The 18,075-nt window shown below is 42.5% G+C and overlaps 1 long non-coding RNA gene across 3 annotated transcripts in view; it reads right to left on the bottom strand.

Moving 5' to 3' along the window:
- Positions 1–17,755, bottom strand: part of LOC309871430 — a 36,938-nt gene extending 19,183 nt beyond the window's left edge. The window contains exons 1-3 of one of the 3 annotated variants that reach the window (XR_014315271.1): positions 17,673–17,755; positions 15,604–16,021; positions 7,855–9,014 (exon numbers count right to left, since the gene is read on the bottom strand). This is a non-coding gene — a long non-coding RNA (uncharacterized lncRNA). Of the gene's footprint in view, positions 1–7,854; positions 9,015–15,603; positions 16,022–17,672 lie in introns of those variants that run through there. The other 2 variants (XR_014315273.1, XR_014315272.1) reach the window with 2 other exon arrangements.
- Positions 17,756–18,075: the final 320 nt, after the last annotated feature.

Below are 18,075 nucleotides of genomic sequence, written 5' to 3'. Positions count from 1 at the left end.
AACGGAGAGGGGAAACAGCTGCATCCTGATTGGTTGGAAAGATCATATCCTGATTAGTCGATATTGGCAGGCAACGCAGGCCGCTCATTGGTGCTTTTTGGAGCCCCGTCCTCTGTTTTAGGTCAGGCTTGTAGTTGGGGGCCGCATTCTGGCCTCATTCTTAGCCTGCTTTTTGAGAGGGGAGGCTTAACAGTAACAGCCAAGGGAAAGTGCTGTAGGTGTATAATGTTTTTCACGCGAGACTTCTTCCCATGAACCTTGTCTCCTCTTTCTGGTTGCCTCTCTTATGCTCACGAATTTGCATATTATATGCCACTGAGATTTGGGGTGGTTCTTACAGGATAGCTGTGGAAATAGTTGGCTTAATATACCAGCTATCAGGGAGGAAAGTCCTGGGTTTTGGCCACAGCCGATGCAGTTTCATGTAAGAGAAAGCAGAATTTGTAGGAACTTTCTTGCAGCCATTCCCTCTTCCCTTTTCCTTACTTTCTATAATTATAGACTCTTAAAAAGAAGTCCCTACATTTCCAGAACTTTAAAAAAAATTTTTTTTTAAAGATTTTAATTTACTTATTTGACAGACAGAGATCACAAGCAGGCAGAGGCAGAAGTAGGCTCCCTGCTGAGCAGAGATTCCCGATGCGGTGCTCAATTCCAGGACACTGGGATCATGACCCGAGCCTAAAGCAGAGGCTTTAACCCATTGAGCCACCTAGGTGCACCCCCCAACAACCCCCCCTTTTTTTTTTTGCCAGGGGAGGCCGTATGATCCAGTCCTAGCTCATGATACATAGGTCTAGTTTTGCAAGGGACTCCTAAGAAAACTTTAGCTGTCTTGCTCAGAAAAAAAAAGAACTTCTGTTACTGCCCTTCTCCTTTCTTCCTGCCTCAGAGACACTGGTGATGCCTGAATCCAAAGGAGCCAGCTTGCAACCAGCTGGCGAGTAGCATGAGGTTAAAGAGCCATCAGCTTAAGGAAGGCAGAGTATGGAAAAAAACCTGGATCCTTGATGATGTTGCTGAGTAGCTAAACCAGCACCAGCAAATGCCTATCTCCAATCTTCTCTTAACATGAGATACAACCAGTTGTCTATTTTGTTTAAATCCCTGTGAGATGGTATTCTCATCTCTAAAATGAAATGCATTCCTAATGGTATGACTGACTACATGACAGTTTGACTTGGGTCTGGCCCAGTCTTTGTATCAGAAAGATGCTATAGTTTCCTCCGCGTGTATTGTAGGAGTTAAGACAGAAGAAAACTGAAGTTTCCTAACCTCCTGTAGGAAGGTGGGGGGAAACAGCAGCTTTACCTTCTAACATCAGATAAAAGTCCCTTGGGAACTGAGATGGGGGAAGTTTGGATCAATTCTATCTCTGTCTCGACCAACTTGGTTTAATAAAATTCAACCCGCCCACCATTCTTAGCCCTATCCAAGAAATTTTCTCCAAATCCAGCCAGAATGAACCACTACTTTCTTTGAACTCCTGGAACTGTCTTGGTCTATGTGTTGTCCCTGAATTGATACATCACACTCGACCCTGAAGGAGCCCAGGTGTTTATGTCTTACCTTCTCTATAAGGATGGTGTCTTACTAGTCCCAGCAGAATCTCTTGCAGAATCTAGTAGAGTCGCCCAGCACACATCAGACTTTTAGTAAGTAGTAGAAACCATGAATTAAATAAAATGAACATGATCTTGCAGGATAGCATACCTAGCCTCACAACCAGGTTCATGGCTGTATCTGGAAATATAATTAGGGATTGGCAGCAAAAATAGTTCAGATTAGGATGCATTCCACCACAGAGGAAGCAGATTAAGCGAGAAATTAGGGGACAAACGAGAGGAGAAAGAAGGAACAATCCAAAGTCACCTCCAAAGAGACCAGAGTCTCCGTACAATTGATTCTCTCTTGGGAGCATTGCTATCAGATGTTCGGATGATAAGGAGTCAACCATCTGGCATGGTTTTGCATTTTTACCCTGTTCCTTAAAATACGTGTTGGATCATTCAGACTTTTAGCTTCCACTTCAGTCAAAAAGAAGAGGAACGCTCTTAGCTGGGAGGTGCTAGAACTCATAATTAAGAAGTGGGGGTATCTTAGACTGGATCCCCCAGAAGTGGGCCTTGAAACAAGGATTTGAATCTGAATGTTTTATTTGTGAGCCGATTCCAGGAAGCACAGGAGAAGAATATGGAAATGAGGCAGTGGAGGAAAAGAAGCTAATACAGGCGTGTTAATGAGAAAATTATGCCTGTGGGAAACTGCAACGCAGCCCTGGTGGGGAGCTCTGTGTAGAGCACACCCCCAAATTTTTCCTCACGGGTGATGAGGAGCTGGGATATTATCTGCTAATTCCCATTTATCATTGGGTGAGGAATGTTTGGGGGCATTAATGCTTTGACACTCCCAGCCTACCTCCCTCATGACTGAGCATGTTCCTGCAGCCAAGAAAATCCTTAAGCAGGGAATCCACGGTGCTTGCAGTAAGAAGCCATTGACATGGGGTGCCTGGGTGGCTCAGTGGGTTGAAGCCTTTGCCTTCCACTCAGGTCATGATCCCAGGGTCCTGGGATTGAGCCCCGCATTGAATCGGGCTCTCTGCTCAGCAGGGAGCCTGCTTCCTCCTCTCTCTCTGCCTGCCTTTCTGCCTACTTGTGATCTCTGTCAAATAAATAAATAAAATCTTTAAAGAAAAAAAAAAAAGAAGCCATTGACATGTACAGGAATGCTGAGCGTTGACAGTATATGGACAGAGCATCAATAGTACTTACTACATGGGGAGAAGTAGGAGATGGAGGAGCACTCACTGGGGGTGAGGGTGCCAGGGCTGAGGAGCACTCACTCACTATGAGATCTGGATAGCCTGGGTGATATGCCAATGAAGGAAGGTGGGTGTCACATTGAAACCCCTGGAGAAATGTGTCACACATCTTCTCTTTTATCATCTTGAGATTCTACAATGTCTTCAAAATCATGAGGGTCAAAACTCACATTTATCAACCCTCCCATCCTATATTGGGGAATGATAGAGTATATTCACACAGTGGAATATTCTGGAACTATCTGAAATTATAATGCTATTCGATGACCAATTAAAATCCAACTCAAAGAGTTTTCAATAACAAAGAAAAATATTTATTATTTAATGTTAAGTGATTAAAAAGAAAGCAAGATTCAACATTGTATATTCAGCAGGATTTCCAATATGTTAAAAAAAAAGGTACTTATTCAGTGTTGGAAGAAAATATTATTTTTTGAAAAGCCTTTGAGGGATGGACTTATGGTTACTTTCCTATGCTTTCTTATAATTTTTTAAACTTTACATATTTTCCACAATAAAAATGTATTACTTTCATAACTTGATCATAAAATCTTTAAGAAAATAGTATGTTACTCTTTGCCAATAATGACCCTAAAATGATTTTGCTGATTTGACCCATTTAAGTCTCTGCTGTTAGATTCTTTTTAGAACTGTGGTCAAGGATACCAGCTCCCAGGAGATGAACATCTTCAACTCTGTTCTTCTCATTCTGCAAGAAGTCCATGTCACATTCCAGTCCAGCCATCCAACCAACATGTATTCATTCATTTAGATAAATATTTACAGAGAGTACCCATTGTGTACCAGACAAAGCCAGACATAGACCCAGCCCTCATGGAGGGAACAGAGTAATGAAATAAAACAAATAAAAAAAAATTTGTATTTTTGAAGAGTGCTATCTGGAAGAGCCACATGGTTCTCTGGGAAACTACAGTAGGAGATTTAGATCTATTGGGAGCAGCTATGTTTTGGAACTGAGGTTCTGAGGATACATAGGAGTTAACCAGGCAAATGTGAATTGTGTTTCTAATGTGTGCATGGGGTCACCATGCCAGGGTCTTGAGATGTTATATTCAAACCCCTGCCCTCAAAAACCTAGCAATCTAATTATTGGGTCACAATCAAGTTTCCTAGAGTAAGATAACAAAGAGGAAAGAAACAGTATTGGATTAAATTCCTCATTGTTTGTAGGAAAATACGGGAGTTCAAAGGAAGAGGCAGTCAATAAAGATCTAGTCAAGAAAACTCTTTGAAGGAAATGTAGCTTGTTTCTGTGCCAGAAAGAAGGAAGGGTTTCCAAACAAGGGGAGCAGCAAGCATGAACACTCAGAGGGGTCAATGTCAAGGATCCTTTATTGATAGTGAGTAAAGGATGGGTATTATTTGAAAAGGGTGGCCTGTCCTTGGTAGCCAGGTAAGGATGCTTGACTTAATATGGTGGAACTAAGGAGCAAAGAGCAATAAGACTAGGAGAGTATCTACAGTACTCACGTGTCCAACTATGTCACCTGAGCAGCAAGAGTGATCCAGACAGCAACAGAGAGTCTCACAGGGAAAACAGCCCTTTTTTTCATCCAAGGGAAACTGGGATAAAAGAGGCTTGCTGGGTTTTTAGCCTCTGAAAAGGAAATTTCTATTAAAAGGGAAACAACTATATTGCTTAATATAATCTGATTCATCTCACTTTTTTTACCCATCTGTCTCCCATAACCAAGGAAATATACTGAAACTCAACCAATTTCTTTCCTTTTCCAGAAGCTCTCTGCAATGAGGGGGGGGGGGGCATATTTCCAAGTCATCTAGGACTCTGCTCTCTCAGAGCAAAACCGTGGACTGGGAGACCCTTTAACTTTCAGGAACCCTTGCTTCTTACTCAGTTAAGTTGCTCCTGCTATGCTGAGCAGGAGAGAGGGTGGCAGGTTTATGTTGGTAAAGGGCTTCTTTAGCCAAAATGCTCTGTTGGGGGCGCTGTAGAGCCATGAGGCTGAGGGAGAGGAGTCTCTTCCCCAGCAGATGCTGGCAGACAAAACAATGCAGATTCTGCCCTCTGCTCTGTCCTCCTGGCTCCTCTGGCTGGAGCACACATTGGTAGGTCATCTTCTAGATTTTTTAGATCTCTTCAGGAAGATGAGTTTCTAAACTTTTCCGGTGTTCTTACTGTACACTCTAAAAGCCTTTGAACAATAATAGAGAAGACAACTTCACCTCTGCTTCAATGTACATTGCAAAGTGCCAGTCAGGACAGTGCTAGGAGTTCTATCCCGGAGGGACCAATGTGTGGCAATCTTGTTACCCAAAGGGAATTCACTTGAGGCTATATTTGCATAGCAAAATGCTGTCTTGGTTTTAATTCAGTATAATGGGGAAGCACATGAAAGTCAAGGAGTACTAGATCCACACCTTCCAATCCTGTCCTTGATACCAGTACTGAGCCCTAAAACTAGGTTTCTTTTGAGCTAGACTCTCTTATGAAAGTCCAATACTTTCATCTTTACTTTCACTACAAGGACAGAAGAGCGGATAAACTGATCAGTTAACTACCTAACAGAGCTGGCTACTTCTTTCTCATGGGAAGGTGACACCTGCTAAGAAGGTTCTCAGGAATCAGGTCCACCCTCATCACCGCCCCCACCCCGCCCAGACCAGACCTGCCAACTGGCTTTCAGGGCCTCCTCCTTGGAAACACTGGAAAAGGTTTCCTGGATCTCTGAGGCCCTCTAGTGGCCATTTTAGGATGTTATCCTGCCTAACTGCTGCCCTTCCCACCTTCAAAAAATTCCTCCAACCCCAAGAAAGAAAAAGAAAGAGAATCCTTTTCCTCCGCTTCTCCAAAAAAAAAAAAAAAAACCAAAAACCAAAAACCAAACAAACAAAAAAACTTGGGGATGTCTAGTTTCTGACACCACCAAGATTAGTCTGACCTCTCAATGTTACCCTGGTTGGTTTGTTATTGATGAGCTTTGGAAGCATCTCACTGCCTGCTCTGTACTCAGAATGGCTCTCCCTTCACCCCTGTCCCCAAATTCGGACTTTAATTTGTTTTTTTGGTTTGCTTCAGAGCATTCCTTGACTGTCTTTCCCTCATAAAAATACAAGATCTAGCTGGGTCCTTTCCATGGCAGAGGACCAATTTCCCTGCCTGGTTGGCCAAGGTGCCCTAGCCAAGCTACTGCATGATTCCAGGTGCACCGCATAGAGCCTTCCCACATCCAGGAACTGCTTACTGTCTTTTGTGACTTTGGTAGGTGAACCTGGGGTGTGGTTTGAAATTGGCCACGTTGGCCATTTTTATGAATCGATTTGTACAAACAAACCCAAGAGAGGTGTTCCTAGTATAAACAGCCTGAGTTACTGCTGTCTCACCTTCATCTGACCTCTGGGAACTCTAAAGAAAAGCCCATCATGCTCACCTGGCCTTCAGCCCGAACCATGCAATTAGGCCGCTAGCCAGGATGAACTGAAAGAGAAGGAGCCTCCAAGTCTGATGACACCTGCTGTTCCCTTGGCTTGAGCTGTATGCTGACCATTGAATCTCTCCTATAGTGGGGGGTAGGTATGATCCTCTCCATCTGATAGACAAGAAAACTGAAATGCAGAGTTCGATGTATTTCCCAAGATCCCATAACTATGGTAGCCACAGTGTTAGAATTCAAACCCACTCTTTAGCCAGCCCCTACCTCTTGTACTTAGCTTTGGGGTTTAGGTTCTTGACTCATAGCCTATGTGAACTCCCCCCTTCTAGACTTGGGAAGTGCACAGCCTGAACATCTTGAGAGAGGCTCAAACCAACTTTGGTTGATTGGTTGATTTGAAACCATCCCGAGGCCACGAGTTTAAGCCTGGCTTTAGATCTAGAGCCTAGCTGCTCCAAGTATGATCCCTGCCCTGAAGAGATCATAATGCCATTGGAAAGCTCTGGAAGTGTTGGGAGCATTGTAGAAAGGTAAATTTGGGGGCGCCACCCCAGATATAGTGACTCACAATCTTCAAATCTATACCCAGGGCTTCTCAACTTTGATGTGCACTGAGATCACCGGGGGATTTTATTAAATTCAGATTCTGAGTCAGGAGGGCTAAGGAGATAGCAGTGAGCTTCTGCTCCTCTACCAGCTCTCAGATGATGCCAACGCCCAGAACCACATTTGGAATAACATGGCCCTAGATCAGCCATTCTCAAATTTGAGTCTGCATTCAGATCACTTGGAGGGCTTGTTAATACACAGATTGTTGGGTCCAAATTCAGGAGAATCTGATTCAGAGGGTCTGGGTGGAGACCCAAGACTTAAGATTTCTAACAAGTTCTCAGGTGATGCTGATGCCACAGGTACAAGGACCCCTTACCAGAACTTCCTTCAATTAGTGAACCTCATGCTTTCTGGCTTGGCATTTGTATGAGCTCTACTCCGTTCCTGAGTCCTCCTTCAGACTTCAGATACCAGAGGCAAAGCCAGGATGAAGCATGCTGACTCTCGACTCAAGATTGTTTACTCTGCTTCCCGCTGCCTCTGGAGCACCGTAAATTCTCCATGGAGCACCATAAATTCTCCAGCAACCAGCAACTGCAGTATTTTTGGTGTGCTCTCCCTCCTGGGCCAGCTTTGCAGGCACTTGAATCCCTATCAGACACATATGTCATCGGCACAATCCGTGAAAACACAGTGGCCTCCTACTTCACAGATCTGTGAAAAGAGAGCTTTGGAAAAAACCAGCAGCCAGGGATGGCAGCCGTGGTGGGGAGAAAAATGCAGCAGCGTGCAGGCAAGCCCAGACAGCCAAGGTGATTCAGCACAGAAGGCCTGGAGCAAAGTAATGAACCAGGAGACCGACAGCAACTGCCAGCTCCATTCAACTGGGCAACTGTGAGAAGGTCATTGAGCCTCTCTGTGCCTGAAAAATGGTCTTTTTTTCTTAAAGGAATGCCATACTCTCCTTCAAGGAAATACACATAAAAGAGGACTTCATATATAGACTTGGCTCAGGGGTCAGAACAGTTCGTTTCTGTCCTGTGAGAAGTCACTCAACACACTCAGTGGCTTAAAAAAGCAACTATTTATTATTGCTTATGAGTTTTGAGGAAAAAGTAGAAGTGTACAAGGTTCCTGCTATCACTTCTGCCATGTTCTGGTGGTGATAAGCAAGACCCACAGCTGGCCCACCGCTTGATGGGAGGGGCTGTAACATCCTTGGGGTAAAGAAAGAGGGAGAGGTGGCCATTTTTGCAGCGTACCACAGAGAGGTTTCGTTTGCTTAGGAGATCCTGAGACAAAGATTCCAAAGCACATGGTTTACTTGTTTACTTGGGAAGTGAAGGAAATCCTGGCAAGGAAGTAGGGATTGAGACACAGAGAAAAGTAGCCAGTAAAGGATCCCTAACTGGGCCAACGACCAGTCTGGGCAGTTGGAGCTTAATGCCATTAGAAAACTCTGGAAGTGTTGGACACAGGCTTTTTTTGTCATCCTACCTGAGTGAGCGAGCTGGAATATTTATGCTCTACATCCATTCACATCTGTCCTTTGTTGAGGGCTGCTCTCAAAGGGGACACGAATTCACATCAGCTTCCTACACTGGGCATAGTGGCTCAAGAGGTATGCAGATCCTGGTGGCTGGTGGTCTGGCCACTGTGCACTGAAGAAGTAAGAGTAGGGAGACACAGGCAGGACACCTATAGTAACTCCTGCAGGGCAGTGGTCATAAAAAAGAAGAAAACCCCTCGTGCTTCAGTTTTGAATTAGTCAAACATCTATCTTCCTCTCTTTTCCTCTTCTCTCCTCTCCTTTCTTTTTATCTATTTATTTTATTTTGGGTAATGCCTCACTTTTGTTGCTGGCAAAGGTTGGGACACTAGATGGCATCCTATCAAGTTGTCCTGCGGCTCAGGAAACCGATGTCAGGTAGTGTTAGTAGTGGTCCTTGGAACCGAAAAATACCAGCCTGGGCCAAGAACCAGGGATTGTGTCTGCATCCGGTCACGGTGGCAGCCACTTGGGAACCGCTCTGTCTGAGCTCACTGTGGGCAGCAACTTCACACACCACTGGAGCAGGGTGGGGAGCAGACAGGGTGCAGAGGGGCAAGTGGTAGTCGCTGGCACTTTCTAAGGAAGTGGGATTCACAAAATCCTGGGAAGGCAGGAGTAAGGAGGATGATGGTTTCGACGCCCAGGAAGATCTTTGAAGGGTCTAAAAAATGGGCTGGAAGGAAAAAAAAAAGATTTACAGTAAAGATTTATTCTTGGGGGTGGGAGTGGAAAGAAGACAGTAAGAGGAGGTGGAAAGTAAGGGTCAAAGTGATTTAATATTTTATTTAAAATATTTGAAACAAGAAAAATGTCAGGAATGACCAATTCTTCATAATGGATATTAGGTGGTTATCATATTATTATCTCTACGTTTTCTTAAAGAAAAAAAAAAAAAAAAGAGGTGTTGTGGGAGGTGGATACGATGTTCTGTAATTAGCAAGGTCCAGGAGGGTCCAAGAAGGAACACGGATCTCTTTCTTGAGTAACCTTTGCCAAATACTTTCCTATCTGCGCCTCTGTTTCGTTATTTAGAAAATGAAAATACTAAGTCAGGGGATTGCCACAAGCCTCAAATGAAGAAATGTGCCCACAGTAGCTAGTACAATGCCCCCAGGCAAGACGGTCTGTCCAAAAACGCTCGCTGCTCCTTTGCCCCCACCCCCTGGACACTTAGCACTAAGGATACAGAGGTTAGGCTCTTCTGTCACACTGAATCAAAAACCAGACCATCAGCTAGTTGTCTAGAAGTGGCAAGAAACAGAAGAATCTTAGTGAAAGCCTATCTTGACTCCTCTGAATCCAGAGACCGAGTTGATCTTAAAGACAGAAAGTATTTCATCCCCTTTGTGTAAAATGGGATTCTGGGATTTATCAACTCTTGACATTTCTCAAGGCCCTAAAGTTTTCTACCTTCCAAGAGCACTAACCTTTTCCAGAATAGACCTAGGTGTTTTTGTGTGGATTGCGAAACAGTTACGGCCTTTCTCTGAGTGGAATTGAGAACTCTTGATGCCTTATACAAATTAGAGAAGGCCCATGGCTAGCCTTGACAGCACAAAAGGCCATGAGGGTTAGAGGCAGAGGGAAAAAAATGGGCCTTTAAGAGTAGTTGGTATGGAATGAAGTCTATGGCATGGTGGAATTAGAACCTGACCTCCAGGAGAGAAGGCATCTCTGGCTTCGGCATCTCTGGCTTCTCTCTATCTTGCCGGGGAAGCTGAGGGTAGCCTCAGAAAGAAACAGAATATTCCTCAGGGCTTCTTTTTTATCTGAGAGTCTCTGAATCAGGAAGAGATTGTCCCTAAACAAAGACTGAGAAGGCAGAACCAAGAGCCACGCGGCTGGACTTGCTCTATGCAGGGATTACAAACAATCTCAGTCTTCTCCACACTCTAGGGTCCATGGGACGGGGTGTGTTTGCCTGTGCTTGTGTGTGTCTGTGCAGGGCTTCCAATCATTTTGTATCAGTTACCTGTTGTCATACAATGTTGCATAATAAACCACCCCAAAACTTAGTGACTTGAAATAAGAGCTATTTCTTTAGCTCCTGTTTCTGAGGCTAGCCATTGGGACTGAGCTCAGCGGGAAAGTTGTGGGCTCAGTTGGGCTCTCCTGGGTGTAGGGTCAGCGGCAGGTGTGGGAGTCCGCTCTGTAATCTGCGCTGGGCTTTCTCACAGATCAGGGACTGCGGTATTTATCTCTTCTTTCTGCCCATCTGCTCTACCTTCCTTTCTCTGCAGAACTGCTCCATTTACTTCCAGATTTCCTCATAGTCCTTACTGGCAGGCACGCTTCTAAGGCTACAAGAATTTATATCTCTGTCCTCCACTGCTAGCTGGCTGCAGTAGTCCGTGTGTGTGTGTGTGTGTGTGTGTGTGTGTGTGTGTGTGTGTGTGTTTCAAATTTCCAAAGGAAGCAAATTTATTAGTTCAGCCAAACCTTTACATGGCTATATTCGGGCCAGATGTCCATTCCTGGATTAACCAGTCATGCTGAGGGATGCTCTGAAGGGAATACGGAACTCAGATTTCCCCTGTCAAATGAAGGGTAGGGATTAAAAAGATCCACAATCCCCTTATCAGCTCTAACATTCAATGAAAACAGGAGAAAAAGAGAATGAATGAAGAAAAATTAAAAGCATTATGCTGAGTCCATCAAAGGGAGAGGCTGTGCTGTTGCTTGCTTTGTATTTGAATGCTGTGCATGGTTTTCATGATGGCAATAATAATTTATTGACAAAATGCTTTTATTGAATTGCCTTTACAGAAGAGGCCCTGCATGCTTTTTCACCAGCTTGTTACAATTAAAAGCAGCAGTAAACAGAGCCTTTCTATTTAGACTGAAAAGCAACAATTAAGCTTGCTCAGCTATAAATAGGAGGCAGCTTCACATCTATGGCCCTAACTGCACACATTATAGACTCCAGCCCCAGATGCCCCCAATTTATTTCTGCAGGGCAAACCAATAAATTATCAAACTCTGACCTTAAATCTGACAGTTTCTTAGAAAATGGAAGTAGGTAAATTATGCATAATTCTAGATAATTACTGGGATGTCCATGAGGCCAGGAAATGAGTACACATGCTGGAAATCTAAATTTATAAGCTTCTAGCTTTTTCATTTTACCATTATCAGACCACATTTTGCCTGTCAGAGCGGCTGTCAGACTTCACTCTCCTTTGCCTGGGAAGCATCAAAAAAAAATAATAAATTTAAAAATTAGGAAAGGGAAAACGGAAGATATAAAGTTCTTTCCCAAACTTCCCACTGATTTAGTAAAGAGAACAGAACATGGACAGTCGGTGCTACATAATTTTTAATTAAGAAAAAAAAAAGACCATTCATCCCATTGATAAGCCATATATGCTGAGTTTTCAAAGTTGTAAAGGCATTTATTTCAACCTTCTCATTTTCTGCAGGAGGAAACCAGAGGCTCAGGAAGCCACAGGAATTGTCCAAGGTCACAGAACTTGACAATGGCAGAGCTGGAACTCAATAGCTTTTCTGACTACCACTCCTGTATCAATTGAATGGAAAAATTTGCCTTCTCCTTCTTTCCAGTACAAAAGACTAGGTTAATGGGACCTAAGTAGCAAAAAGCCCAAAGGATGAAATATTTCTTTGAGTGCAAGACAAGTTTCAAAGGTGATGGGATTTTCCCACCTAGAGATATGGGATTCCCCTCTGCCTCTGTATCCCCCATCTGAACTGAAAGCCATCAGTTTCCAAACCACCCCCCACCACAAAGGGTGATTTTCCAAAATGTGTCTTGGGTAATATCTTTTTGATACTCTCAAGTCTTGGTTTTCTATTTGAGCATACCTTATGTCTCCCAGTGATTTTCCACCTGCCTCTGACTCTCCCTGGGTCATGTGCTAGGATAGTCTCTGAAGCCCTTTCCATCTTCTCTATCATCTCTGTGCTGCAGAGGACTGATGTTTACGGATTCCTCAATGGTACCCCAGTCCTTTGGCCCATTGAGCTTGGCTAATGTTGGGTAGGTAACTAATAGGAGACTGGATAGCAAGCGATTAAAAAGCCAAAATTTTTATTCCTTCATTTCCTGCAGAGTAAAGTAGAGTTGCCCAGATGAGCTCATGCCAGGTTAGCCAAACCCAAGCCAAAACTCAGACTCAGAAGTGAGAATAAATGACTGCTATAGTAAACCACTTAATTTTCAGTGATGGTGTGTTGTGCAGCAGTAATTGATACAAAATATGACATGGAGAAAGAACAGTTTAAGACAAGACCACCATTCTAGAAACTGAGATGAACCACTTGGGAGATCAGAAATGGAAGTGAATGCAGAGGAGTAACTGGGATTGAGTTTTCAGACTCACTGAACTCCAGATCCAGAAACAAATGGAGAAATCTGGGTTCCTGTGGGGTAATAAGAGCAAAAATGTCCCATGGGAAGGAAGAGACTGACTTTTCAAACTCACTGCTTGAAACTGGAAAAATGTTTGAGGTTTCTCACCCATGAAATACATTCTTAAAACATGTCCCAACTACTGTTTATATAAAGCTGTACGGCAAGGAAACTTTAAGAAATAAAGTCTTTCATCCTCAGTTGCTGAATATGTAATAACTCTAATCAGTGAAGTTTGGGAGCCCTGAGCTACCCATATAAGACCTGATTTTACAGATAACCATGTCAAAAAATGGGCAGAAGACATGAACAGGGGCACCTGGGTGGCTCAGTGGGTTAAGCCGCTGCCTTCGGCTCATGTCATGATTTCAGGGTCCTGGGATCGAGTCCTGCAACAGGTTCTCTGCTCGGCAGGGAGCCTGCTTCCTCCTCTGTCTCTGCCTGCCTCTCTGCCTACTTGTGATCTCTCTCTGTCAAATAAATAAATAAAATCTTAAAAAAAAAAAAAAGAAAGAAGAAGACATGAACAGACATTTCTCCAGTGAAGACATACAAATGTCTAACAGACGCATGAAAATATGTTCATCATCACCAGCCATCAGGGAGATTTAAATCAAAACCACATTGAGATACCACCTTACACCAGTTAGAATGGCCAAAATTAACAAGACAGTAAACAACGTGTGTTGGAGAGGATGTGGAGAAAGGGGAACCCTCTTGCACTATTGGTGGGAATGCAAGTTGGTGCAGCCACTTTGGAAAACAGTGTGGAGATTCCTTAAGAAATTAAAAATAGAGCTTCCCTATGACCCTGCAATTGCACTGTTGGGTATTTATCCCCAAAATACAGATGTAGTGAAAAGAAGGGCCATCTGTACCCCAATGTTCATAGCAGCAATGGCTATGGTCACCAAACTGCAGAAAGAACCAAGACGCCCTTCAATGGACAAATGGATAAGGAAGATGTGGTCCATATATACAATGAGTATTATGCCTCTATCAGAAAGGATTAATACCCAACTTTTGTATCAACATGGACGGGACTCAAAGAGATTATGCTGAGTGAAATGAGTCAATTATCATTTGGTTTCTCTTACTTATGGAGCATAGGAAATAACACAGAGGACATGGGGAGCTGGAGAGGAGAAGGGAATTGGGGGAAATCAGAGGGGGAGACAAACCGTGAGAGACTGTGGACTCTGAGAAACAATCTGAGGGTGTTGGAGGGGAGCGGGGGTAAGAGGTTGGGTGAGCCTGGTGGTGGGTATTATGGAGGGCACGTATTGCATGGAACACTGGGTGTGGTGCATAAACAATGAATTCTGGAAAGAAGTTTTTAAAAAAATGTAAAAAAAAAATAAGACCTGGTTTTATATTGAATGTTCTTAGGAGGAGGTGGAAGAAGAAACCAGATATAAATCTGCAAAACTGTGAGACGTGGGAGTTGAGGTGGAGGAGCGGGGGAACATCCATTCAATAATAAAATTCCAAAGCACATGAAGAAATAACACTAAGACAGCAACAAAATCAACAACTGGAAGTGGATTTTCTCAAGATGAAGTCAAAATAATAAGAGATTATTTTCCACTGAAAATAATAATAATTTAATAATAATAATAATTTCTTCACTGAAATAGCTACTAAAGAATATATTTCAGGCAGAAGAAGAAAGCACCCCACGAAACAGAGAGGGATGAAACGGAGTACATAAACAATAGCACAGAATTCCATAAAATATGATCAAGGTAGTTTGCGAGTGACTCAAAAAGAGAGTGATATTTTTCTCATAACAAGGTATAATTCAAATACTATCAAGGAAAAGATGAAGAAGGTATTCAGTGAGTAATTAAAGTATGCTAAGTTCTTGGGTTATTTGGGAGGAGGGTAGAGAAACTGAATAACTTAAACTTCGTTAATTTTTTTATGCTTTAAGCCTTAAGAACAAGTTTATCAGAATTTTAAAAATCCAGCCACATAGGGTTTATAATAGAAACTCTTAAAATATAATCACCTAGAAAGGCTGAAAATAAAGGAATGGAAAAAGCCAAAAAGGCAATTATTAACTAATAGAAAGCTGTGTAGCTATGTCAATAGCTAGAACACAGACCAAAAAGCATAGAAAGAGACACATTGTGATAAAAGAAACAATTCTGTATTTGAATAGGTAACACCTGGCTTGAAATATAAAGAAAAAAAAAAAAAACCACACTGATGAAATTAAAGACAAAATAGAAAGATCTACCATCCTATGCAAGGTTTTAAAAAATATATATCAAAACCTGTGCAATCAGCAGAAAATACTAATGTATATTTAAAAAGCTAAATAGGAGCACCTAGCTGACTTGGTCAGTAGAGCATGCAACTCTTGATCTTGGGGTCTACACTTCGGGTGTAGAGTCTACTTAAAAAAATAAAATATAAATAAAATATAAATATTTTAAATAATAATAAATTTTTATTTATATATATTTATATGTAATTAAAATATAAATAAAATATAAATATTTTAAATAATAATAATAAATTTATACATAAATGTATATATTTTTATATAAATAAAATATGAATACTTTTACAATAAAAATAATAAATAAATTTTTAAATTAAAAAATAAAAATTCAAATAAAATAATAACCCATTTTCTAGTTGTAGAAACTGAGGCACGGGGAAGTTGAGTGACTCCCTCAAGATCACGGTTTATATGAGTCAGAGCCAGGATTAAAACATCTTCTAATGCTAAATCCTATTTTATAATACTAGAACATAGAATAAACTGCATATTTGCAGAACTGACCAGCCTGTTTCAAGACCCTTAAAATAATTTTAAGTATGCATAAGTTAGCATCTCTGTTAGCACATCTTAAGTTAGCATTTACGTTGGTGTTTTACTCACATTTCCTTGGGTCCCTTTGACCTTTTCAGTTTTCCTTCATTTGCCTTCTAAGTGTTTTGCTTCTAATTGTCCAACTCTGGGATTCTCTGTAAAGAACCACATTTGGGCCACTGGGGTGGCCAGTGAGACACTGAAATTCCTCAGATCTATGTCCTCAAGAGTGGTCTTTATTCAATAAGGAACTGGGGTGGAAAAATGAAAGCCCAGCTCACTGGCCTTGGGATTAGGCCAAAATCAGTGGTGTAATTTACTCTTCCAAACTCCCCCGTGGGATCATGCTGAGGCTGGAACTCTGCTTTGCTTCTTTCCTTTTCTGTGCTGCTTTCTTTCCACATCTAGTTTTTCCCAAGAGGACCTCTTCAATAAGCCATATTGCACATGAATTATCATCTGGAGATCTGCTTCTTGGAACCCTTGCCTAAAATAAGGACCTCACAACTCTGTACTGAAAAGTATAGAGAGAGTAGAAAGCGATCCTGCTGAAAGAACATTTGAGTGCCTCAGGGTTCCTGATGCTGTCTTTTAGAATTTCCAATTTTATTTGGGCACTAGGAATCTGGCATTGTAAATGTGGTGTCTGCCAAAGTAGAGAAAAACTCTCTTGCAATTTCAGACTCGGGGTCAATAACTATTGACTGGCCAGCTTTCCCTTACAGACCCTCTTGGGTCCAATTCTGGATGAATGATGGTCAAAACTAGAGGATTCTTGATTTATAATTGTCTCTTTCTATCCTTTTCTCTCTCTCCCTCTTCTATTCCTTCTTCATCCCTAAGACTGGCTCTGAAGATGTAAATCAGGACTCTGGGCTTTAAGATGCAAAACCACTGATAGTCATACAAACATCATTATGACCTTTCAGGTTGGTCTGCTGTTATTTCAACCCCTACTTTTTATTGCATAGCTTTGCATTTCTTTACTTCCCAAGTTTGGAACCACGCGTGGGCCCTAAGTAGAAATCCAGGACCATTGCATAGCAGGCAAAAATTCCATTACTCACTGTGGCTTAGAATATTATTTCTATAATAAAATAGTTTCTATTTTCTGAATGTATGCTGTACGCCATTTTACAAATGAAGAAACTGAGGTTGGCAAGAGAAAACTAACTTGTCCAGATTCACATGGCCAATATGTAGTTAGGTCTTGCCACCAACAGACCAAGGATTTGGTAGTCTCATAAAATCCCTGAACCTCCATGTATACTACAAGTCATAGCATTTCTTACCCCTGGTTTTGCTGACCTGGGCTCTAGCATGGGGTTTGTCTCTGGTTTTCTTGCCAAGTACTCATATTTTCTTGGTTAAGAACCTGACATCCATCCTTGGCCCACTTATTTTCTTTCCCTGGGAGCTGACACCTGCTCCTCAAAATATATCTTTAATCTCTACCAGGCATCCCCTACATATACACTTAGCTGGAGGATTTGCCTGAATCCACATCTGTGGGGATTGCGTATTTCAAATCCCCACTCACCTCCTACCAAACTTAGCTGTGGCAATGAGCACTTAAAACCCTCAGTGCCATGTTAGGTCATTCCCCAGAAGCAGAACCCAGAATAGGGAAAATCAAGTGCCTATAGTACGTTGAGAAAAGACCTTTAGGAAGAGCATCTAAGGGAGGAAAGCAGACAGGGTAGGGCAAGAAGACAGACAAAGATGTGTGTTCAGGTAAAATCTAAACTTGGCCTGATCTATGAAAGGCTCTGGAGCATAAATCACAAGGTGGACATGATCGTCCTCTACTTAAGGCAAGGGGGCTGGCCTTCTGTACACCTTGATCAGTCAATCATTACTATAGGCTTCTCCTGGTGGGGGCTTAGAGATGTAACCTCCTAGGCATCATCTAAAGGCAATTCTTGGGGAAGGGGGCCTTTGTGAGCCCTTAGCAGCCAATACTTACAGCAGCCAGGGCCTGGGATCTTCTGCCCATCCAACAGCATCTACCTCAAGTACCTAAGCCACGGGCCCTGAACATGGGGGTTTCAGCAATCAAATCCCTCTTTCTCTCACTCTCTGTTCCTGGCCTCTTCCTGCTCCCCACCAGCCCAAATGGCTGGGGTCCCCCAGTTTACTTGCTTTTAGTATCTGCACAGAGTCAACCTCGTTGGCGCCCGACACTTTATTAGTGTTCTAAATCTTTGTTTACAGTTACCATGACTCCCCAGGTGGCAGCAAAAAAGTCAACAAGGAAATAAAACTCCACCAGCTGGCGTATTAGTTGGGGATAAAACCACCACACAGGTAACAGCTGGGTATGCACCCACAAGCCCTGGGGCACTGTTGGCCCTAAAGGCTCATCTGGAGTTGTGTGTTTTAATCCCCCTCTCCAAGCTAGCCTGTTTATCCTCCACATCTTCCAGGTCCTTTGCACCATGTGAGCCTCAGGAAGCTGAGCAGTTATGAGCTTTGAAGCTGTTCCACTGCCTTTGACAGCCCCTGACAACTGTTGGATCCAATTGCTGACTGTTACCTCCA

This window comes from Mustela nivalis, assembly GCF_964662115.1.
Source record: "Mustela nivalis genome assembly, chromosome: 8".
Taxonomy (NCBI): Eukaryota; Metazoa; Chordata; class Mammalia; order Carnivora; family Mustelidae; genus Mustela; species Mustela nivalis.
Note: the sequence above shows the minus strand (reverse complement) of the source record. Positions and strands in the feature narration are given on the sequence as shown.